The following is a 24,634-nucleotide window of genomic DNA, read 5'->3' on the forward strand; positions in this document are numbered from 1 at the left end:
TGGGGAAAATGGTGGAGAATAAAGCCCATTTGAATGAGACATTTATAAATGAAAAGATCAGAAGAAAGTCAGTTTTATAAGGTTGGACAGACTGTGCCACAGGATCTTAAATGAGATAACTGATCTAATAATAAAAATTTTAAAAACTGTAGGCAGGAAATATGAAAGGAATGGAGGTCAGTAAAGGTAAACTGTGAAGATGGGACTAAGAATCAGCTGAGGAATGTGATAATGCATGGAGTCTGACCTCAGGTAAGATCCGAGCAGTGAATAAGGGGAAAAAATCACAGAGCAGTGTTTTTAATCGATTTAAAACCTGGGGATCATAGGTACAAAATTGTTTCTTAATTTCCCTTGACAGGCTGACAGACTTTTCAGTGAAGTAATGGGATACGCAGCACAATAAGGGGGAAAAAGTTTGTTTGTTTTTCTCTTCTTCTTGTAGAAGGTTGTAATATCCTGAACAGATTGTTTCTAAAAATTTTCAGCTTTTGGTGGAGCTAGAACTAGCAAGAATAGTGCCTGGGGCAACTGCTTCCTGGGTGAAGGATCACCAACTGTGGGGCAAGGAGCAGGGTATATGTTTCCCAAATCTATAATTCATGGCCTTCCCAGCTCTTACCAAACCATGGCCATTTCCCATGGCCATCCTCTCATCCCCTTCCCGTTGGAATTTGGACTCTGCTCCTGTGATCCTGGGCTTGGATCTTACCTCGAACCAGGACACCTTTGCATTTCCCAGATGTTTTCACACAATGACAGAGTATATGTATTACAAGCACCCCTTCCCTGCCCCCACTTTCTAGCTCTCTTTTATGTGTTGTCCTCTCTCAGTAAAATATTTTACTTAAGGGCAAGTTGCCTTGTTTCCATTTATATCCTCAGTGATTAGCACAGCATTTAGCACACACTAAGCACTTATTGAATGCTTTTTCATTCATGCATGCATTCATGGTACAAAAATAATAGAATTAAGACAAACTGAGTGGTGGAGGAGGAAGAATGGCTGAGGCCAAAGAATCTAAGATCAGGAAAAGATTTCAGAGGCCATTTGATGCCATCTATAGGATTTCGGGTCCCGTAATTTTTTTCTCTTTTTTAAAAAAGAAATTTGTATTGCTATCTTTTTAAAAATGTTACCCATATTTTTCAATGTATTCCTTTCCCTTTCCCCTCACTGAGAGAGATTCTTCAGTAATAGAATTTTTAAGAGGGGAAAAACAGTTCAGTCCAACTAACAAACACATGAAACATAAAAACTATCCAAACTAACAAACATCAAAAAGTTTGACATTCTGCACAGTGCTCCACACCTTTTGTCTCCCACTTCTGCAAAGAAGTGTGGGGGGCAGTATCTTCTCTAATCTTTGGGCTAACGCTTGGTCATTATAATTTTGCAGCATTCAGCTTTAATTATTTTGCTGTTCTTTCCATTTACATCATCGAAACTGTGTATATTGCTTTTCTGGTTCTGCCTACTTCACTTTGCATTAGTTCATAGATTTCTTCCTACGTATCTCTAAATTCATTATATTTATCATTTTTATGGCAAAAATTGCATTTAGGTAGCACAACTTGTTTAGTCATTAGCCAATCAATGGACTTATACTTTGTTCCCAGCTCTTTGTCACCACAAATAAGTGCTGCTATAGATATTTTGGAGCCTTTCTTTTTGTCACTGACCTCTTTGGGGTCTGGCAGTACTGTGCTCTTTCTACTGTAAGATAGAAGTTTGGGCAAGGCACCCTTCCACACCTGAGAATGACGAGATAGCAGGCCAGAGACAAAGTGAAAGTAATCGGGTAGCCATTTAATTAATTAGTTTCATTATGAAGAATGGATTCGCAAATTGGGAATTCTCTTGATCAGAATTACACCTTGCTGAAGTGAAATGAGATATTATATACATAAATCACAAATGAGAAGGGAGAGGGGAAGGTGGATTGCAAACAATCTTTAGTGGTTTCCTACAAGAAACCCACAAATCCCACAATACAACAATTCTGGAGTGAAGTCTTTGGGGGTCATGACCACCTCTCTTAGGGCACAGAACCAGAGTTCTGTGATGGGAACAGGTTCTACAATCTTTGATTTGCTTCACTTAAGGTGCACAGGCACAAGGATGCCAGAGATTGTGAGCATTGTCAAAGTTTGCATTTCAAGCTGCATTGTAAGCTTCTGACGTACAAGCCAAAAGAAGCAATTCTGAAAAAATCTAGTCTATTAAGACATTCATCACACATATCATATCGAATATTATAAAAATCATAATTCCCTTCACATATATGACCTAAGCTTTCTTTTATTAGCAAGGTCACCCTTCCCTTATTTCTTTCATGTTTCTTTTTACTGATACCTCTTTACTCAGGCTTCACCATTCTTCTCATGTCTTTATTCTCATACTATTAACACTATGGTATCTTCCTTCTTCTTCAAACAATGTCAATTTCATTCCTTAGAGTATGCTAGGTCTGGAGGCTACCTTGAGTTCAATCATCTCCTTTTACACATGAGGACATTTAAGCCCCCCTACAATGCTAAAGTGACTAGCTTAAGGCCTCAAAGCAAGTTAGTGGTAGACTAACAGGACAAAAAGTTGTCTTCTAATTCCAAGTCCACTCCTCTATATTTCCTCTCCTGTCTTCATTCCCTGCCTTCTCCCTATTAGAGATCTCTGACAATCCAAGTAACACCCCTTGTTTTCTGAGCCACACTAGCAAATCCTGCCTCCTGTAAACTCCCCAACGCATCAAAACCCTATCTTGATCACCTCCCTCCTCCACTCTACCTAGAATCAGTAGCAAGAGAGCGATCAATGAAATCAGAGCCAAATGCCTTGATTAGAAAACAAGAACAAAGGAAAAAAGAGAACCTTAACTAATATCTTCATTTATCATTGTGTCTCATCATGTAATCTTGTTTTCAAGGGTTCTTCTATTCCTTCCATACTAGAATTTACCCAAGGGAAAGGTGGCCAGAATCATCTATATAACTCAAGGAAGTAAAAACTTTAATTTTATTATTTACTTCATATTTTTTAAACAATCATAAGTAACTTATTTTTGAGGATCACTTAACATGAAATTATACAAATAAAATTTGTATAAACACAAATCCACATTTGTCATTACACAGATGGCAAAGGATAAAGCAACAGCAAGAAAACTAAATCTGCCTCTATATGCAATTGTGATAGAATCCTAATAAAGTTGCCCCCAGCCCCAATATTCTAGCTTCCTCATGGGCCCCACTGAACAGCAGACATGTCCTGATTTAACCACACAACCTGGCTTTAACCACATCTCAGGCCCCCAGACCCAATATAGTCACTGCCTCTAGCTAACCATTGCCCTCAGATTCAATTCACATATTTGAATAGGTGTGTTCTTGTACTCAACCACAATTACATCATCCATTTAGCTCAAGACAGGACCATAATACCTAACTATTTATCTTGACTAGACAGGACCACAATAGCTAACCAATTGGACGGCAGCATGACCAGGATGTTTGACCTCTGAACCATAGAAGGGACCCCACCCCTATTACCTAATCCCTTGAAAACCCCCTCCTGCCTTTTAATATTCATAATTTCTGTTATGTAATTACATCTTTACACTATAAAAATTCATCATGATTTCTCTGAAGTTGCTGGTTCCTCTTGGAACTTAGCCTGCTTGATGAGAGGTGGCAATCTCAATAAATGCCTATACTTGGATTAGAGGTGGTTTGACTCTGAATTCTTTGAGAGGGTTCCACCACAACACAGCATGAAAAACTGCAACAGTTTTTGGCATCTCTGGGTGGGTGGAGTTTAAACCTCAACAATTAGACACAGTTGTGTCATGTATATTAAAAGTCTTTTGCGAAACAGTAATCTCAGATCAATAGAAGACCACTCTCCATGCAATGTCATCATCCAGCAAGTTAGGCTGCTGTAGTATTTGCACCTGTTTTCTCCATGTCCTCTTTTAATGTGGCTGGTGATTGTCTTGGTGATTATCACCCCTTCCGGATGCTTTGTTGACCTTGGCCACAACTCCTAGCCCCACCTCATCCACCAGCTGCCTCTTTGGGCCGGGCAACTTTGATTTCGCACTTCCTAGAGCCAATCCGATGATATCTGTTTCCTAATAATTTATTTTCTGGTCCTTCATCTACATATGTGATAAAACAAAATCCTCTTCTTTCATTTGTTTTTGTGCTCACAGGAAGTTCGATATTCTCAATCTCTCCAAATGCTCCAAAATATTTTTTGATTTGTTCTTCAGATGTATCTGGGCTCAATCTGCCAACAAACACTATTTTTTGGGGGAGGGGGTCCTTTACCTGCTCTTATCCCTCTTGAAGTTTATCAACTTCCATCCAGCTTGTGTTCTTTAAGTTCCAAGACCTTATCCACACTGGCAGCATCTTTGAAAAGCACAAACCCGAATTCCCTCTATCTTCCCCAGATGGATCTATCTTAATTGTGCAGTCTACAACCTCTCCAAAACGGGACAGGTATTCAGTGAGATCTTTCTTGCTCGTATCCCAGCTTAGCTCTCCAATAAACATTTTACCATCGTCCTGCTGGTTCTTGAAGTGATTTTGGAGCCCTCGGTGAGCTCCTCCACAGTGCTGTTCTGGTTCCTGTCCTTCTTGGCGGCAGGGCGGTTGGCCCGGGGCAGGTAGCTCGGAGAGGCAGGGATGGCGGCGGCGCCCGATTTAAAACGGTGGTGGAAGACAAAAACAAAAAACAAAACAAAACAAAACAAAAAAACAAAACAAAACACTTTGATTTTAAAAATGGAGACAATAGAACCTCTTCATTCAACCAGCATTTATTAAGAATTTATTACCATGTACTAGGCACTGTGCTAAGTGTAGGGGATACTCCTCAAGGAGTTCTCATTCTGAAAAAGGAGACAAAGCGCAAACAAGCATGTACGTGGGAGATATATTCAGTGTAAATGGCAAGAAATCTCAAAGGGAAGGCGCTGATTGGGAGGAGAGGAGAGAACTTAATAGAACTTAGTTTTAACGTGCCAGCAGTGTCTCTGTTTCCTTGCTTTACAAAATTGGGATAGTATTACTTTTCTACTTATGTCCCAACGTAGTTGTGAGAAAAGTACTTTGTATGCTTTCAAGCACTATACAAAAGTGAGGTGGTACATTGGATAGAGTGCTATGCCTGGGGTCAGGAAGACTCATCTTCCTGAATTCAAATCTGGCTTCAGACACTTACTAGCTGGGTGACCCTAGGCAAGTCACTTATCCTTGTTTGACTCAGTTTCCTGATCTCTAAAATGAGCTGGAGAAGGAAATGGCAAACTACTCTGGCATCTCTGCCAAGAAAACCCCAAAGAAGTCACGAAGAATAGAAACGACTGAACAACTAGTGAACAAAACAACAAAACTAATGTTACTGTTATTAGCTCAATCCCTACTTGATAAATAAGGTTTGTAATGGTAACCTGTTTTAGTATGTTAGGGGAATGTATCCCTATCCATAAGGTATTAAAACATGGCCCCTGGCTGATGGCAAGAAATAATCTTCAGAATCTTCAGATCTTCAGAAACTGAGCCATCCCAATGAAGATGACCTAATAACACCAGCCTTATGGTTGATTAAATGGACATTAGTAAAAACGAGTAGGGTCAACAAGCACAGGCTTGGATCTGGATTAGCTGTGTGACTGTGGATAAGTCATAGCCTCTCTGAGGCTCAACTTCTCCATTAGAATCAGAATGGAATTACTTATGGTAGCTGTGTCAGTTTCCCTCATCTATCAAAAGGAGTTAGACTAGGTGATCTCGAAAGTCTTAGATAGTTCTCAATTTATGATGCTAAAATCCTAAATCTTAACACATTGTAAAAATAGGAGTTTTTTGGTTCATTGGCTAGGTCATTGGACTTGGAGTCAAAAGGACTTTAGTTCAAATCTCACCTCTGAAACAGACCGGCTGTATGACCATAGGCTAGTTTTTTAATGTTTCAATTATTGTTGTTCAGTCATTTCAGTCATGCCCAGCTCTTCACGACCTCATTTGGGATTTTCTGGGCAAAGATACTAGAATGATTTGCCACGTCCTTCTCCAGCTCATGTTACAGATGAAGAACTGGAGGCAAACAGGGTTAAGTGACTTGCGTAGGAGTCACACAGCTAGTGAGTGTCTGAGGCCAGGTTTGAACTCAGGAAGATAAGTCCTCCTGACTTCAGGTGTGGCTCTCTATCCATTGTACCACTTAGCCCCAACTTTTCAATAACCCAGGCATATTTAAACTATAAATTACAGATGGGGTATAAATCTGCATCTGTAGAGGGATTTCTGGACCAAGTACATCTATATGTCTATGTCTGTATCTATATCTTTTATGTATCTATCTATATTTATTTCTCTACATAGCTAATATTTCTTTATCTGTCAATGTATATACCTATGTATGTATGAATGTGTATATACGTATATTTGTATGTATCTATTCATCCATCCATATATATGTTAGAATTGATGATGGAGAGCGTAATGGAGAGATAGTCCTGTTTGTGATGAATAATGTCTGTGTGATCCTGAGCAAGTCACTTAACTTCTCAATGTTTCAGGACACTCTTTAATACTAGAAGTTGTAGTAAAACTGCATTGGGGAAGGAGTTTCTTCATCAGGAGTCATATTGAGAAGCATTTATTAAATACCTACTATGTGCTAGGCACTGTATTAAATGCTGGGAATATAAAGAAAGGCAAAAGACAGTTCATGCTCTCAAGGAGCTCAAAGTCTAACAGGGGAGACAATATGCAAATGAATACACAGAAGCAAGCTATAACATTATAAATTGTAGATAATCAACAGAAGAAGGCACTAGCATCAAGGAGGACTGGGAAAGGCTTCTTGTAGAAGTTGGGCTCTTATCTGGGGCAAGAAGGAAGCCAGCAGTTAGGGATGAGGAAGAAGAGAATTCCAGACATGGAGGATAGCCTGGGAAAATGCTTGAAATCAGGCAATGAAGTATCTTGTTCAAGGAAGAGAAAGGAGTCTAGTATCACTGGATCTTACAGTACATGGAGGGGAGTAAGAAGATGGGAAAGGGAGGAAGGGGTCAGGTTGTGAAGGACTCTAAAAGCCAAACAGAGAATTTTATATTTGATTCTGAAGGTGATGGGGAGCCACTAAAATTTATTGAGTGAGGGTGGGGGGGTGGGGTGGTTGTGTGACAGGGCCAGACCCGTGTTGAGTAGAGGATAGATTGGAGTGAAGAGAGAGTTGAGACAGGAAAACAAACCACCAGTCTATTGTAAGAGTCTAGATATAAGGGGATGAGGGCCTCTACCACAGTGGTGGCAGTGCCAAAGAAGAGAAGGAAGAATATACAAGATATATTATCAAGGTAAAATCAACAGAATTTGGCAACAGATCAGATATGGGGTATGAGAAAGAGAGTGAGGAGTTCAGGATGATACTTTGTTAAAGGGGGTAGAGATTAAGTTTTATTTGTTCACCTTGATCATGTGCTTGTGAGCACACTAAATAGTCACAGCCCTTCCCTCTTTCCCTTACTTCCCCACCCCCCAAAAAAGGTCAGTCAAGGCCAGCAGCAGAGGGTAATGAAAAAAAGTAGTTCATGAAGAAACAGGTCAAGCAGCTCAGGAATAAATGAGAGTTGACAGTATTCCTGATACATGAGTTCTTGTTTGGTAAATAGAAGGTGAACAGACCCTGCTTCCTGATAAATATGATTTAGCCTAGCCATTGATTTCCTAACAGGCAATATCACATCCAGCTCACTCATCTGAATCATGATTGTTTCAATAGAAAATTCATGGGCATTTAATATGGAATTTAATATGGACCAAGGCTTCTGATTGGCCAAGTTTCTGCCTTGGTCACCTTGGGGATTTTGCTGCAGGTTTTCCATTATTACTTGTGTAATAGTAATAGTCTGAAATTGTCCTTTCTAATATATAAATAGTTTTGGCCTCAAGTATCAAGAACATGTCACCTAGGCCATCCTCCCCCCTTGTATTTGTAAGCTTTAGAAAGAGCAGAGGTAGGTTTAAAGATGAGTAAAGGAATGGAAAAGTGGATGGAAAGGCATATAAGATATGATCCTACTTTATACACTGATTATGCTTTACTGTTTGTAACCATAAAAAGCAGTCCTAGAAATGTTGTGTTTAATGGAGACATTTGCTGAGGACTCTAATTATAAAATTAATTGGGAGAAATCCAATATCTTGAGAACTTTTGAAGTAAAATATTTATAAATTGAAATAAAAATGATTTGGAGATGCTTGATTTTAGATTGTGCCTTTATTTGGCCCCTGGGTTCAGTTTGTCTTATTTCATCTGCCTTTAAAAAATGTGTGCATCTTTAAGAACATAATTATGGTCTTATAGACTCAGAAAACAAACATTCATTTATGTAATTTTTATAAGGTTATTGATCTAGATGAGATCCTAATTAGAAACATATTCATAGAAAAGGTAAACATGGTAGGTTCAATTCTTTGGTGATGCAGAGTGATGGGCAAATGGGAACAAAAATGCTCAGATGTAAGACAAAAATAATGTCATGCAGACGATAATATGATCTTTATTCTTCTGGGCAACTGGGCTATTGTAATAATTATGATAATTAGCATTATATACCACTTTAATCTTTGCAAAATGTTTTACATATATTCCCTCTTTTGATCCTTACCACAACTCTGTGAGGTAAGAGCTATTATTGTCCATATTTTAAGGACGAAGAAACTAAGACTTAGAGATCCCAGGGTCATACAGATAATAAATGCCTATGATAAGATTTGAATCCAGATTCAGTTTTCCCAGGGTCATACAGATAATAAATGCCTATGATAAGATTTGAATCCAGATTCAGTTTTCTAGCTACGATGTCTTCATACCTTTTAAAGACCTGAGAGAAAAACAAGAGAGAGAAAAGCTACAAAATCCCTCTCTATTCTTACCTCTTGGCTTCTAAACATAAAGACATTTCCCATGAGGCTAGTTGTCTCAAAATTGGGAGATTATGGCCCAGTGAATAGATTGAAGAGATGGGCCGTCACACATGGACGATAATTTTACCATGTGCATAGTTGAATCACCTTCATGTTTCCTGAGGACTGTGTTCGCTCACCCTTTGAAGAAGGTAGTAGTTTTCAGCCTGGATGAGATTCTGGAAGAATGTTCTGTAATTGATGGGATAGGGTGACATGTTCAATTGACTTTGCAACTAGGCAAATTTTATTTTTTGTTGACATTTTGCTTAACTACATTTTTGTACTACTAAACACTTGGAAACACGTACTGTGCTTCTGGGAAGAGGCAAAGTCTCCTTTTCTTCTGAATCAATCCAGAAGTGTTTTCCTGTTACTTTGCCTTTCAATGAAACATTTTCTGACTGGAGGTGGTACTGGCTCCAAACCATGCCTCCCTCACTCTCACCATTATCCCCACCTCATCTCCAAAGGAACCTTGTACTCTGCTCTTGGAACTACCCTGGGCTCTGATGTGCAAGCTTTTTTGTACTTAAAAAATGTTTATTGAATTAAGCAATTTTAGAGATTAATTTATTCTGTAGCCCAAAGGCCCTCCTTAGTTGAGACTTACAATAAGGCCCCAAGGTTCTAAGTACTTTCTCCAAATTCTTTCTGAAGCAGACCTCTCCTACTCTCATAGATGTGTTTTGCTTTTCCCAATTAGACATAGGGTATACTCATGTTTATTACAAAGCCATCAAAAATTTCAATTTAAAAAATAAATCAGAATGCTAACCTCCCAAATCTTAAGCTTATTCTCTCATAAATACATTTATACTTAAGTGGGAATGTTATATCACCACAGGAATTACACAGAAGATATCTGCACATGGGGAAGACAGTCAGGCAGATGTGTAAATAGATGTAAGTGTGATAAACACATATGACTAGGTGACGTGTAAGCTCTTGCCTTGTCTTGCTTCATACCGAGTGTAAGGTCTGGAATTCCCCTGGCTGGGGAACTCTGTACCTCCCCCATAACCATGGGGTGTTCTTTTTATACCAAAGGAAGAGGCCAACAGCTGTATATTGATTATAGGTAGTAGTTTAATTTGTCATTATGAATACTTGCAAACAGGGGCAATATTTGGTCCAGGATGGCAGCCAGCCAGTTCTGTGGCTCCCTGCTCCAGAACCCCCCAAAATCCCCATGGTAATTGTAGAAAACAGACAAAAGTAGGAGGAGATAGAGAGTGTATCACTACTGATTGGTGAATATTTTTGGTTTTCTGCTTAGTAGTGAGCTTGGGAGTTAAGCCAATGTTGTGCCCAAACAGAAGTTTGTGCACTGATCACGTATGGGTCACAATATTCTTATTATGGCTTTCTTAGATCATAGTATCTTAAATTTTGACTCAACATCTAAAATATAATTTAAACAGGTTGCCAAGTTCAGGCAGAGTTTCACAGAGTTTAAGTTTTATGGCTTTTCACTTATCGTATTTTAGGGCTTTTCCCCAATCCGAACCCTAAACCAAGCTTCAGTTCTACCATATCCCCTTAAGCAAAGTCACTCTTCTTTTATAGCTTCTCTTTATGTGTTGTTTTTCCCTCATTAGAACATAAGCTCCTTGAGGGCAAGGATTATCCTGCTTCCTTATATTTGTATCTCTACTACTTAGCACAGTCCCTGGAACAAAGAAAGCACTTAAAAACTGCTCTATCTATGTATCAATCTATCTATGAATCTGTGTATGCATTTATGTGTATATACATGTATTTATGTGTCCATGTACATATATGTATATGGCTGTGTATAGATCTGTCCTCTATCTACCTGTGTTTGGAGTTAGAGGACTTATGTTGGAATCCCAGCTTTGTCATTTACTACCTGTGTTATCTTCAAAGTCACTGATGTCTTCAGATCTCTGTTTCATCAACTATGAAGTGAGAGAATTGGACTAGAAGATGTTGAAGATCCTTTCTAATCCTCATGATCCTATGAGCCTGTGTGTCTATTTATTTTCCTGGATTAGAGGGCCAAGAAAAAAACATAGAGGAGTGAGTATCTTGGCTAGATTAGTAGAATGTAAAATCTTTGAAGCTAGTGCCTTTCTTACCGTTCAGATCTGTATCTCCACGAAGAGCACACAGCCTGGCACATAGTAGACACTTAATAAGGACTTGCTGATTGATTGACTGAGGGCATGAAGTGTCAGATGGTGTCAAGGGTGGTGACCTGAAACCTCCCACACTCCACTTCTTGCTAACACTTCTTCTGAATCCAGAAGCCAATGCTTTTGCCCTGTTTGTCTAAAATACTTACTGGCTCCCCTGGGGACCATTGAATTAAGAAAGGGAATAAAATGGATGGGGGTGTTTCCATTTGTTTAAAATGGAATCAAAAAGAAAGCTGTTCTATCAGTTCACTGCCCATTATAAAGCTGAATGATTTGTGAATCTGTGGTTTTCAGTAATTTGCCAGGCAGCTTTGACTTCACTTGGCTCCTTTGTTGCTCTTTATTGTCAACTGGCACGTAGTTGGCTGATTTTAATTTTATGCTTCTGATTGAAATTGCATGGTGGAAATGAACTCATGCTACACACAAGCAAATAATTCTGACCTAGACATTAAGCTGGTACCTCTGGGAGACCTGAAATAACAAGGACATCCAACTTCTTGGTGCTGTGTGTGTAACTAGTATGGGAAGTTAATACTCTGTCCTTGTTTCACCCTGACCTGAAATCTAAAGTGCAACAAAGCTTGAAACAGAGGCATAATGATATAAATAATATAAATGATTTAATAATGTATGTATATATCTACACACATGCACAAATATATGGTAACTAATAACTATTTAGTCATTTTAGTTGTGTCTGATTCTTCATGACCCCATTTGGAGTTTTCTTGACAAAGATACTGGAATGGTTTACTATTTCCTTTTCCAGTTCATTTTACAGATGAGGAAGTTGAGGCAAACATGTTAAATGCTAAGTGATTTGCCCAGGATCACACAACCAGTAAGTGTCTGAGGCCAGATGTGAACTCAGAAAGATGAGTCTTCCTGATTCCAGACTTGGCACTCTAGCCGCTGGAAATAATAAATATAGATCTTCAAATCAGCATAGGACCATAGATCAAGGGCTAACAATCAGGTTATTAACAAATAAACTTTTTAAACAAGACACCTATATTGCTAAGATTCAGTCCTATCTGGTATAATGTCACTATGACACTATTAGCTGACATTTCTGAAATGTTTACTCGAAACACTCTTGGGAGGTAGGTAGTACAAATATTATTAGCCCATTTTACAGATGAAGACACTGAGGTTCCAAGAGTAGTTTGACAGATTTCACAGCATTTCCCAAAAGTCTTAGTGCAGTTTTAAGCTATTAAAGGTGGAATATTAATTCAAACCAGGTAGAACTGGAGACAGTGTGAAACAGTCAAAAGAGCATTATAGGATCTCCATTTGAATCCGGACTCTGCTCCTTATTAACTCTCTAATGTTGGATCAATCCCTTACCTTCTCTGGGCTGCAATTCACTCATCATTTAGGGATGCCTAGTTTGGAGAAGAGAATGGAGAAGTGACAAGTGTCTTCAAGTATTTGGAGGACTGCCGTTTGGAAAAGGTGTGAGATTTGCTAGGCTTGGCAGTATTAGGAGCAATTCGAAGGAAGTTTTCAGAGAAGCAAATTTAGGTTTGAAATACTAAAAAATACCATAGCAATTAGAATAATCTCAGGAAGGCATGGTAAATTGTTCCTCCTCAATGGAGGTCTTCAAGCAAAGACAGTCTTCAATTAATCAATCCTTCAGCATGTACTGATTGAACAAGGATTGTGTGTGGGCAAACTGATATAGGTGCTGGGGATATGGAGACAAAAAGGAGCACCTCCTTCAAGGAGCTGGCATCCTATTGGATTAGATAACATGTACAGCATTAGCATACATAGAACATGGAGATAGGATGGGAATTTAATCATGTAAGGCACTCCAAATGAGCAAACTTCCTCTAGTAATGCAGAATAGCACCTTTTGTGATGATTTTTAAAGAGTTGCCTGAGTGCACTAAGAGACTAAATGAATGTCATACATCAGGTGTATGTCACAAGCAGGACGTGAACCCAGATCTTCCTAGTTCTGAGGCAGTGAGTTTGTCAAACACTATATTACATTGCTTTGGATATGAAAGATACAAACACTTATGTAATACATTCTATGCATATATTGAATTAATATATAGTATATATTTAATTATAAGTATATGAAATTATATAATATATGTTTTATTTTTATATAACAATATAATGAAGTATATTAAATTTATATATTAATATATATTAAAACAGTCTGGTACTGGATAGGAAATTGAGTGGTGGGTCAATGGAATAGACTACATGCACAATACACAGTAGTAAATGAATGTCATAATCTAGTGTTTGATAAACTTAAAGATCCAAGTTTGGGGATAAGAACTCAACATTCGACAAATACTTCTGGGAAAACTGAAAAGCAGTTTGGCAGAAACTAAGCATAGTCTGATATCTTACACCATATACTAAATTAAGGTCAAAATGAATAAATGATTTAGACACAAAGGGGGATATTATAAGTAAATTAGAGGAGGACAGGAAAATGGACCTGTGAGATCTATGAATAAAGGAAAAGTTTATGTCCCAACAAGAGATAGATAGGATTATAGGAAATAAAATAGACAATTTTGATTACATATAATTAAAAAGTTTTTGTACAAACAAAATCATTGCAACCAAAATTAGAAGCAAAATGGAAACTGGGGATGTTTGCAACAAGTTTCTCTGATATAGGCCTCATTTCTCAAATATATAAAGAGCTGAGCCAAATTTATAAAAGCAAGAGCCATTCCCCAGTTGAAAAATGGTCAAAGCATAAAAATAGGCAATTTTCAGAAGAAGAAATCAAAGCTATCAATAATTACATGAAAAAATGCACAAAATTACTATCGAGTAGAGAAATGCAAATTAAAACAATTTTGTGATACCACCTCACACCTATCATCTTGGCCAATGGGGGAGAAAAGACATATGACAAATGCTGGAGGGGATTTGGAAAAATTGGGACACTAAGGTACTGCTGGTGGAGTTGTGAACTGGTCCAACCATTCTGGAGAACAATTTGGAACCATGCCCAAAGGGCTACAAAGCCACATATACCTTTTGACCCAGAAAAACCACTACTAAGTTTGTATCCCCAAATGGTCAAAGAAAAGGGAAAAGGACCTATTTGTTCAAAAATATTTATAGCACCTCTTTTTATGGTAGCAAAAACTGGAAATTGTGGGAGTGTCCATCAATTGGGGAATGACAGAACAAGTTGTTTATATTATTGTGATGGAATTCTATTGTGCCATATGTAACGGTGAGCAGGATGGTTTCAGAAAAACCTAGGAATACTTACATGAACTGATACAAAGAGAAGTGAGCAGAAACAGGAGAACATTTTACATAGTAATAACAATATTGTAATCACAATCAACTCTGAAAGACTTAGCTACTCTGATCAAGACAATGATCCAAAACAGTTCCACAGAACCAAAGATGAAAAATGTTATCCACCTCCAAAGACAGAACTGATGAACTCTGAATGAAAATTGAGACATAATCGGTATTCTTTATTTTTATTGAGTTTTTTTGTTTGTGTTTTCTTTTATAACAGGGCTAATATGGAAATATGTTTTACATGACCTCACATGTATAATCAAAATCAAATTTCTTGCCTTCTCAAGGAGGATAAAGATGGGAGGGAGAAAAAAATTTGGAACTCAAAATTAAAAAAAAATTAATATTAATTTTATTTACACATAATTGGTAAATAGTCAATGAAATAAAAATAATTTAAAAAAGAATCTTGGGCAAGTCAATTAACTTTTCTGGGCCTTTGTAAAAAAAAAAAAAGCTGAACTTTCCCAACATTCTCCTCCAAACAACTTTAAAAATAATGCATCAAATCAAAATTTGCAGCAGCAGAGCCAACAAAAGGTTGAAACATTTTTCTGGCCTATGAAAACTTAAGAGGTCAGCAGGAGAAGTCTGTATCACTAAAGTGAGGGCCTGTCCAGAGACCATACATGTAGCTGTGGTAACAGTAGCCACACCAGCAGTAGCAGCAACTTTGGAAACTCTCGTCCTAGAGACAGTAAGAGGGGCAGGCAATTGGTTGGTTAGAATAGGAGATATTTTGCTGACACTGGGTACAATTGACATTAGTTGACAACTCTATTGCCTATAAATAGCTCTGGGTCACAGTTCCAAGGTGAAGAGGAGTGCTGGTGATTGGTCACAAGGGAGCAAGGGCCCTGGTCACAGTTCCAAAGCAGAGAGAAGCACTAGTACGTGCAACTTCAGTGGACCAGGGGCCCTTCCTTGGTAAATACCAGAGCATAGACCAAGAAAGCAGTGACCATACCTCTCCCAGGATAAACCCACATAGGAAGCACCAAGAAATTACTGCCTTTGAAAACAGAGCACAAAAATCCCTAAATCTTGAGTCAGTGTCTTCCCATTCCCACACAAGGAGAGCTCAACTTTAGCATAAAGTTCAAAGTTAAAAAAAATAGACTAGAAAAATGAGCAAACAACTACAACAACAACCACAAAATAACCATAAAAAGCCACTATGGTGGATGGGAAGACCAAGACATAAACACAAAAGAAAACATGCGAAAACAGCTACGAAAAAATCCTCAAAGAAAAATGTTAATTGGACCTAAGCTCTGTAAGAATTCCTAGAAGAGTTAAAGAAAGAGATAAATGGTAAAGGAAACTTTGGGGTGGGGGGGATGGGATGAGAATGATGCAAGAAAATTATGAAAAGGGAATTAGCTTGGTAAAAGAAGCGCAAAAAAATATTGGAGAAAATAACACTTCAAAAAATAGAATTGACCTAGTGGAAAAAGAGATACAAAAACTCTATATATGTGGATGGGATGAACTCACCCATAAAATGGAAATAGATGGCAGAATGAATTAGAAACCAGAACCCAACAATGTGTTGTTTACACATGCTTGAAATAGAGATACACACAGTTAAAATAAAGGGCTGGAGCAGAATTTAATATACTTCGACTGAATTAAAAAGGCAGAGATAGCAATCATGATCTCAGACAAAGCAAAAGCAAAAATAGACTAAAACAGATAATCAGGGCAACTACATTATGCTAAAAGGTACCATAGACAATAAGGGGTGATATAAAATTTTTTTTACTAGTTTCTCTGATAAAGATTTCATTTCTCAAATATATACTGAGTGTAGAACTGAGTTAAATTTATAAAAATAAGAGTCATTCCTCAATTGATAAATGGTCAAAGGAAATAAACAGGTAGTTTTCAGAAGAAGAAATCAAAGTTATCTTTAGTCATATGAAAAAATGCTTTAAGTCACTATTGATTGGAGAAATGCAAATTAAAACAACTTTGAGATACTAGTTCACACCTTTTAGAAAAGACAAATGTTGGAGGTGATGAAAGAAAAATAGATGTACTAATGAACTGCTGGTGGAGTAGTGAACTGGTCCAACCATTTTGGGGAACAGTTTGGAATTAGTTTCAGAACTCTAAAACTATGCATACCCTTTGACCCAGCAATGCTACTACTAGGTCTGAATCCCAAAGAGACCAAAGAAAAAGGAAAAATACCTATATGTACAAAAATACAATTCTTTTTGTGATGGCAAAGAAATGGAAATAGAGGGGATGCTCATCAACCAGGGAATGGATAAACAAGTTGTGGCATATGATTATAAAAGGTACTATTATTCTATACGAAATGATGAGGGAAATGACTTCTCAAAAATATTACAAGAACTATAGGAACTGAAGCATACTAAAGTGAGAAGAACTGGGAGATCATTGAGCACAGTAACCTCAATGTTATAATGATGATCAACTGACTTGGCTACTCTGATTAAGACGATGATCCAAGGCAATTCCAAAGGACCTATGATGAAGAAAATGTAATCTATCTCCAGAGAAAACTGATGAACTCTGAGTATAAATTGAAGTATAATTTTCTTACTTTATTTTTCTTGCTTTCTTTGGTGATATGACTAATGTGGAAATACGTTTTGCCCTATTTCGCATGTATAATGATATCATCTTGCTTGGTTTCAAGTGGGTGGGGTAGGGGGATGAAGGGAGACAGAGAATTTGGAACTCAAAGTTTAAAAAGAAGAGAATGTTAAAAAATAAATAATAAATTTTAAAAAAGAACTTAGTATGTTCTGGGTACTGGGCTGCATGTACAAACATAAGCAATCAAGATAGAACTCACATTCTAGTAGAGAAGACGATAATTTATCAACTGGAGCTGGAAACTCAGGGAGGGACATATAAAGTGAAATATCAGGAAAAACTTCCTAACAATTAATTATTCAAAAGTTCCCCCTTGTTTTAAGTTTCCTAGCAGAAACCGAACAATCACTTGCTGGGAATTTTTTTTGTATATGGACTGAACTGGATGACTGTTGAGGTTCCTTCCAATTCTCAAATATTGTATGTGATTCTGTGAACTTATAGAAAATGACCCCTGATTTACCTTGGTGAAAAAAAGGCACTGCTGATAGCATAAAAATGAGAGTCTAACAGAAAGAGAAAACTAGTAAGAAAATGGTTCAGAAATACTATTTTCACAGAGAAGGAATAGGGACTAGACCTGTGATTAAATGATCATAAGGAACTTTTTTTTTTAATTTAAATTTATTTATTTAACATATTTGGTTTTCAGCATTGATTTTCACAACAGTTTGAATTACAAATTTTCTCCCCATTTCTACCCTCCCCCCCACTCCAAGATGGCATATATTCTGGTTGCCCTGTTCCCCAGTCAGCCCTCCCCTCTATCACCCCCCTCCCCTCTCATCCCCTTTTCCCTTCCTTTCTTGTAGGGCAAGATAAATTTCTATGCCCCATTGCCTGTGTATCTTATTTTTTAGTTGCATGCAAAAACTTTTTTTTTGTTTGTTTTTGAACATCTGTTTTTAAAACTTTGAGTTCCAAATTCTCTCCCTTCTTCCCTTCCCACCCACCCTCTCTAAGAGGTCGGGCACTTCAACCTAGGCCACGCATGTATCATTAAGTATAACCCTTCCACAATACTCATGTTGTGAAAGGCTAACTACATTTTGCTCCTTCCCAACCCATCCCGCTTTATTGAATTTTCTCCCTTGACCCTGTCCCCTTTCCAAAGTGTTTGTTTTGATTACCTCCACCCCTATCTGCCCTCCCCTCCATCTCCCCCCCCCTTTTATTTTTTTTTTAATCTTCCTCCCTCTTCTTTCCTGTGGGGTAAGATACCCAACTGAGTATGTATGGTATTCCCTCCTAAGGCCAAATCTGATGAGAGCAAGGTTCACTCAATCCCCCCTCACCTGCCCTCTCCCCTCCTCCCACAGAACTGCTTCCTCTTGCCACCTTTATGCGAGATAATCCACCCCATTCTGTCTCTCCCTATCTCCCTCTCTCAGTATGTTGCTCTCTCATCCCTTAATTTCATTTTATTTCTTTTAGATATCTTCCCTTCATCTTCAACTCACCCTGTGTCTGCTCTCTCTCTTTTACATATACATATACATGTATGTATATATAAAAACACACATATATATACATACATACACATGCATACATATAGATACATACATACACATTCACTTATATATATACATAAACATATATATATATATATATATATATATATATATATATATGCATATTCCCTTCAACTAACCTAATAATGAGGTCTCATGAATCATACACATCATCTTTCCATGTAGGAATGTAAACCGAACAGTACAACTTTAGTAAGTCCCTTGAAATTTCCGTTTCTTGATTACCTTTTCATGCTTCTCTTGATTCTTGTGTTTGAAAGTCAAATTTTCTATTCAGTTCTGGTCTTTTCACTGAGAAAGCTTGAAAGTCCTCTATTTTATTGAAAATCCATATTTTGCCTTGGAACATGATACTCAGTTTTGCTGGGTAGGTGATTCTAGGTTTTAATCCTACCTCCACTGACCTCCGGAATATCGCATTCCAAGCCCTTCAATCTCTTAATGTAGAAGCTGCCAGATCTTGGGTTATTCTGATTGGGTTTCCACAATACTCAAATTGTTTCTTTCTGGCTGCTTGCAGTATTTTCTCCTTGATCTGGGAGCTCTGGAATTTGGCGACAATATTCCTAGGAGATTTCTTTTTGGGATCTATTTGAGGAGGTGATCGATGGATTCTTTCAATTTCTATTTTGCCCTGTGGCTCTAGAATATCAGGGCAGTTCTCCTTGATAATTTCTTGAAAGATGGTATCTAGGCTCTTTTTTTGATCATGGCTTTCAGATAGTCCAATAATTTTTAAATGATCTCTCCTGGATCTATTTTCCAGGTCAGTGGTTTTTCCAAGGAGATATTTCACATTGTCTTCCATTTTTTCATTCCTTTGGTTCTGTTTTAGAATATCCTGATTTCTCATAAAGTCACTAGCTTCCACTTGCTCCAATCTAATTTTTAAAGTAGTATTTTCTTCAGTGGTCTTTTGGACCTCCTTTTCCATTTGGCTAATTCTGCCTTTCAAGGCATTCTTCTCCTCATTGGCTTTTTGGAGCTCTTTTGCCATTTGAGTTAGTCTGTTTTTTAAGGTGTTGTTTTCTTCAGTGTATTTTTCAGTATTTTTTTGGGTCTCCTTTAGCAAGTCATTGACTTGTTTTTCATGGTTTTCTTGCATCCTTCTCATTTCTCTTCCCAATTTTTCCTCTACTTCTCTAACTTGCTTTTCCAACTCCTTTCGAGCTCTTCCATGGCCTGGGACCAGTTCCTGTTTTTCTTGGAGGTTTCTGTTGTAGGCTCTAGCACTTTATTGACTTCTTTAGGCTGTATGTTTTGGTCTTCTTCTTTGTCACCAAAGAAAGAATCCAAAGTCTGAGACTGAATCTGGGTGCGTTTTCGCTGCCTGGCCATATTCCCAGCCAACTAACTTGACCCTTGAGTTTTTCAGTGGGGTATGACTACTTGTAGATTACAGAGTTCTATGTTCCACGTTTGTGGGGGAGGTGCCAGCTGTGCCACACCAGCACTGCTCCTTCCCCAACCCCCAACCCGAACTGGGCTTAGATCTTCGGCAGGCTGTGCAGCCCTGCTCTGAACCGCCACTTAATTCCTCCCACCAGGTGGGCCTGGAGCTGGAAGTAACAACAGCTGTAGCTGCCCCACCTCCGCTGCCCCCGGGGCTGGAAGCCGAACCGGGAACTCCTTCTACTCCCGCAGCTTTTCCCACTAACCTTCTCCGCAGTCTTTGGTATTTGTGGGTTGAGAAGTCTCGTAACTGCCACAGCTCACTGAATCAGGGCGCTAGGGCCCCCTCCGCCTGGCTTCTGGTCTGGATGGTCCACGCCGCTCAGGCTGGTCTCTGCTCCACTCTGTTCCCAGCTCCCAGCTCCGTGTGGGATAGACCTCGCCCAGAGACCATCCAGGCTGTCCTGGGCTGGAGCCCTGCTTCCCTCTGCTGTTTTGTGGGTTCTGCCATTCTAGAATTGGTTCAGAGCCATTTTTTATAAGTTTTTGGAGGGTCTCCGTATGGAGCTCACACTATTCCCTGCTTACCAGCCGCCATCTTGGCTCCGCCCCCCATGACTCCCATCATAAGGAACTTTTAAGGACACGTAGGTGGCCCAGTAGATAGAACACCAGGCCTAGAGTCAGTAAGACCTGAGTTCAAATTTGGCCTCAGACGCTTGGTAGCTGCATGACCCTGGGCAAGTCATTTAACCCTGTTTGTTTTAGATTCTCATCTACAAAATGGGCTGGAGAAGGAAATGGCGAACCATTCCAGTATCTTTGCCAAGAGAACCCTAAATGGGGTCACAGAGAGTCTGACACAACTGAAAAATGAAAAACAACAATAGAACTCCTAAATGAGGAAACTCCTAGGGAATTCTTGCAATCTTTAACCACTTCTAACAGATGTGGTCATTCCATAGAAGAAATGCGCCTTGGAGACAGGACTCAGTTTCCTTATCTATGATATGAAAAGGATGAATTAGATGCCCCTAAGGTCCCTTCCACCTCTAGATTTACAACTAGAATGATCAATTGAACCTTCATGGAAATTGTTGATAGATTTGAGCATAGTAGATAGTTGTGTTTGTCTTTTGTTCTCGAAGAGGAGCATAACATCAGGAAAATAGTGACATGATTTGCAGTTGACTTTGGTTTGACTAAGGGAGGGCTGTGCAAGGTCACCAGCCTTACTTTCTCCTCCAGAGCCATCTGGATCCAGTGACTTGATATTCATCAGACTGATTGGGGATGACCCAGGATGCAATAGGAGACCCTGGCCCTTTTAGGCTAAGGTCTTTTCAGCTTCTTACTTTGAGTGAGGTAACAACCATTTAGTGAATAGGCCTCTTTAAGAAACCAGTCAAGGGGTTACCTCTTTAATTAGGGGAAAAAAATCAAATTGGGAAGGTTGCTAGACAAAAGAGAAACAGTTACCATTGACATTCACTCTGAGCCAGGAGGGCACAAAAATGAGCATAGTGCTTTGCATATAAGAAAAAGCAGCTTCTAGGAGCCACTGATGTTGCTCAGAAAGTCAGCATCAACCCAGGGGTGTGACAGGAGATGGGGGACTTTTCGTTTATTGGCCTTCCTTTCGTTATACTGAGCCACTTTAGAGGAAATAAATTCTCCCCCAAACAAACAAAAACAACTTCTCTGATGCCTAAATGTGACTTGGTAGTGATGCTGGTGTCAAGTTCTGAAATACATCAAAGTCATGAGTTGAAGAAATGTGTCTTTAATTGAAATAACAGGGTAGTAAACCTGCCTCCCTGGGGAATGTCTAGAGGATTTCCCAACCAAAGACCCATGAAGAGGTTTTTGTAGTTTTAGGAGGAGCAAGGTCTGGTCATGAGACCCCCAGGACCTTGGCAGTCTAGGAGAGGAAAATGACTTCATTCCAGCTGTTATGTCCTTCATGCCATGAATCCCAATGGACACTAGAAGCTGAGATCCAGCTTGATCAGGGCTTCCCACAAGGCAACATCCCTGGGTTGGGGGGACCTAGGGTATGGTGCAGCTCAACCTAATCACGAGTAAATATCTTAAGAGTAGGAATGTAAGGACCTTACTGAAATTCTGACATTACAAAGATTGTTTAAGGGAGTAGCAATCCATATCACACTTGGTATTAACAATTTCTGTCATTATGTTGACAACTTTCTGTGACTGGGTTATTAAAAGATCATAGATTTAAAGCTATAATGGGCTTTAAAAATTATCTAATATAACACACTATGTCCTCAAATTTTAGAGACGTCCCCATTTTTGAGATGAAGAAAGTTAGGTATCTTCCCCAAGGTTACCAGCCAGAATTTGAATCCAAATCTTCTGACACCAAACCATTTCTTTCTGTTCTAACACACTTCCTTGAAGTCTTTGCTGGTCAGAAATAAATTCTAGCAGATTCTACATAGGAAGAGTAGTTTAGAGTAAGGCCCAGGAAACAGAGAGTACTGATTATTAGAAGGCCAACTGGCTAAGTGTGGAGAGACTCATCTTTAGAAGGTTGGACATCTAGATACTGAATTTTTATTTTTTACCACAGCAACCCATGAAACAATCATCTGTGCATTACTGTAACCTATGTAATAACTTTCTAGGAAATTAAAGTCCCAGAACTTCTGGGATGAAGGCTAGATCCCGACATAAGCTTACTGAACGAGAACCCGATCCTTGTATTACTAGTGCACTGGGTTAGGGAGGGAGGGAGATAAGCATTTATTTATGGATCATCTACTATGTGGTAGGATTTTACAAATATTATCTCATTTGATCCTGTGAGAGATTGGTAAAAGTTAGGGAAAGTTAGGTTTCCACAGAAGAGTTAATTAAGTTCCACAGAATAATTAATGAAGTGTCAGCTTGAACAAAGAAGGGAATAAAAATTAACTAAGGTAGATGATCTCAGCCAATGAGAGAATAGCTAGTGGCTTTCTGAAAACTGCAAACTCCGCATATAGGCAAAACTGGTCTAAACTGGCCAGATAACAGTTAGGGTTGAAGAGAAAACTGGGTCAGATGGCTACCACGCATGCTAATTGGCTAATTGAATATTACCTTACACATCCACAGAGAGGAGTTTTCTGCTATTTTTTTAACATGGGATATATGATGAGGGGAAGGGGACCTGCTTACACATATCAAGGAGAGAACATATGAAGAGGGGTGTCAGGAAGAGTGGAGCAGACCAATCTGCTCTCCTAGGGGAGGTACTGAATTGGTGGTGCTGGTGGTGCATCAATCTGTGTCAGTCTAACATTATAAAGCTGATGTCATTTTTGTAAGCAGCTTTCCCTCTTCCTAAATAAGGGTGGGATCTGCTCCTGGCCAGGAACGTTTACCAATTCTTTTGACTTCCTCAATAATAATAAATTGCCCTTGATACCTGAATTTCGGTGTCAAGGGTATTTCTAACAATCCTTTCAACAAGTCTAAGAGGTAGATATCATAATTGTCTGAATTTTGCCGCTGAGGAAACTGAGCTAGTCACATAGCTAGGAAGTGTCTGGGGTTGGCTTTGAATTTAGGTCTTTCTGACTTCAGGCTCCACTATGTATGTCATCTTGGTGTCCTTGGTGGAAAGAGAGCTCAGTCACTTCTATTATCATTAAACCCAAGGAATGTTTGCTGCTTTCTCTGCAGGAATTAATCCACACAGTTTTGTCATTCTGCCTCGGGGCTATGTTATTCTGATTGGATGGAGAATTAAGTAAAAACCAACTCAACTCACTATATCGAGCTGACAATAAACCTTGCAAATTCCATCCAGCTATCCTCCAGGAAACCAGGTCCTGACTAATGAGAGAATCTGGCCAGATGCCCTGTTACTGCCCTCCTTCCCACCAGGAACAATAATTAAGTCCACCTTACCCTTTGCTACTGGAAAGGGTATAATGATCAATGGCTATCCTCACAATACCTGTGGCTGCTGAGACCAAAATTTCCTTCCCCGCCTCCTTCTCCCCTACATGAGGAATATTCCCCCTATAAAAAATAAACTCCTCTAGGGCAGAGATTGTCTTGTTTTTATGTTTGTATAGTCAGTGTCTAGCACACTGCTTTGCAAGATCCTTTAATAAGTATTTGTTAATTAATGATTACTTCTTGCTTTTCCTGCGCTGTATAACAAAGACATAAAATTCTTGTCTAACAAAATGTTAGGAAGGATGCTAGATTTAATTTTCTAGGCAGATGTCTAGTTTTGCTGTTGAATAAATCTTAGGTTTATGCTAGGGATCAAGAGAACACTGAACCATGACAGCAAACTCCAACTACTCCTAATTTTGGTAAGATATTTGCTTTAGTCTTATTTATTTCTTCCTACTACATTTATTAGACAAATATGGTTAAAGCAGGCATGGCTTCTATTTATGTAAATATGAGTGCAGCAAGAAGTTTACACTGTCTCAGTGCACTGAAAACAATCAAAGTTAAATAGTGTGTGGATTTAAATTATACCCAAGGAAGCAATCAATGATTAAGGGATTATGCATTGTTTCAACACGGGAGGACCCCAATTTACAATGATAGAATATGATGACAGGGCTTTAATGCCAAAGTAAACAAGTGTTGCAAATA

At 38.7% G+C, this 24,634-nt stretch overlaps 1 pseudogene; it reads right to left on the bottom strand.

The window, feature by feature from the left end:
- Window positions 1-4,053: 4,053 nt before the first annotated feature.
- On the bottom strand, window positions 4,054-4,730 carry LOC118839441 (annotated as a pseudogene).
- Window positions 4,731-24,634: the final 19,904 nt, after the last annotated feature.

This window comes from Trichosurus vulpecula, chromosome 1, assembly GCF_011100635.1.
Source record: "Trichosurus vulpecula isolate mTriVul1 chromosome 1, mTriVul1.pri, whole genome shotgun sequence".
Taxonomy (NCBI): Eukaryota; Metazoa; Chordata; class Mammalia; order Diprotodontia; family Phalangeridae; genus Trichosurus; species Trichosurus vulpecula.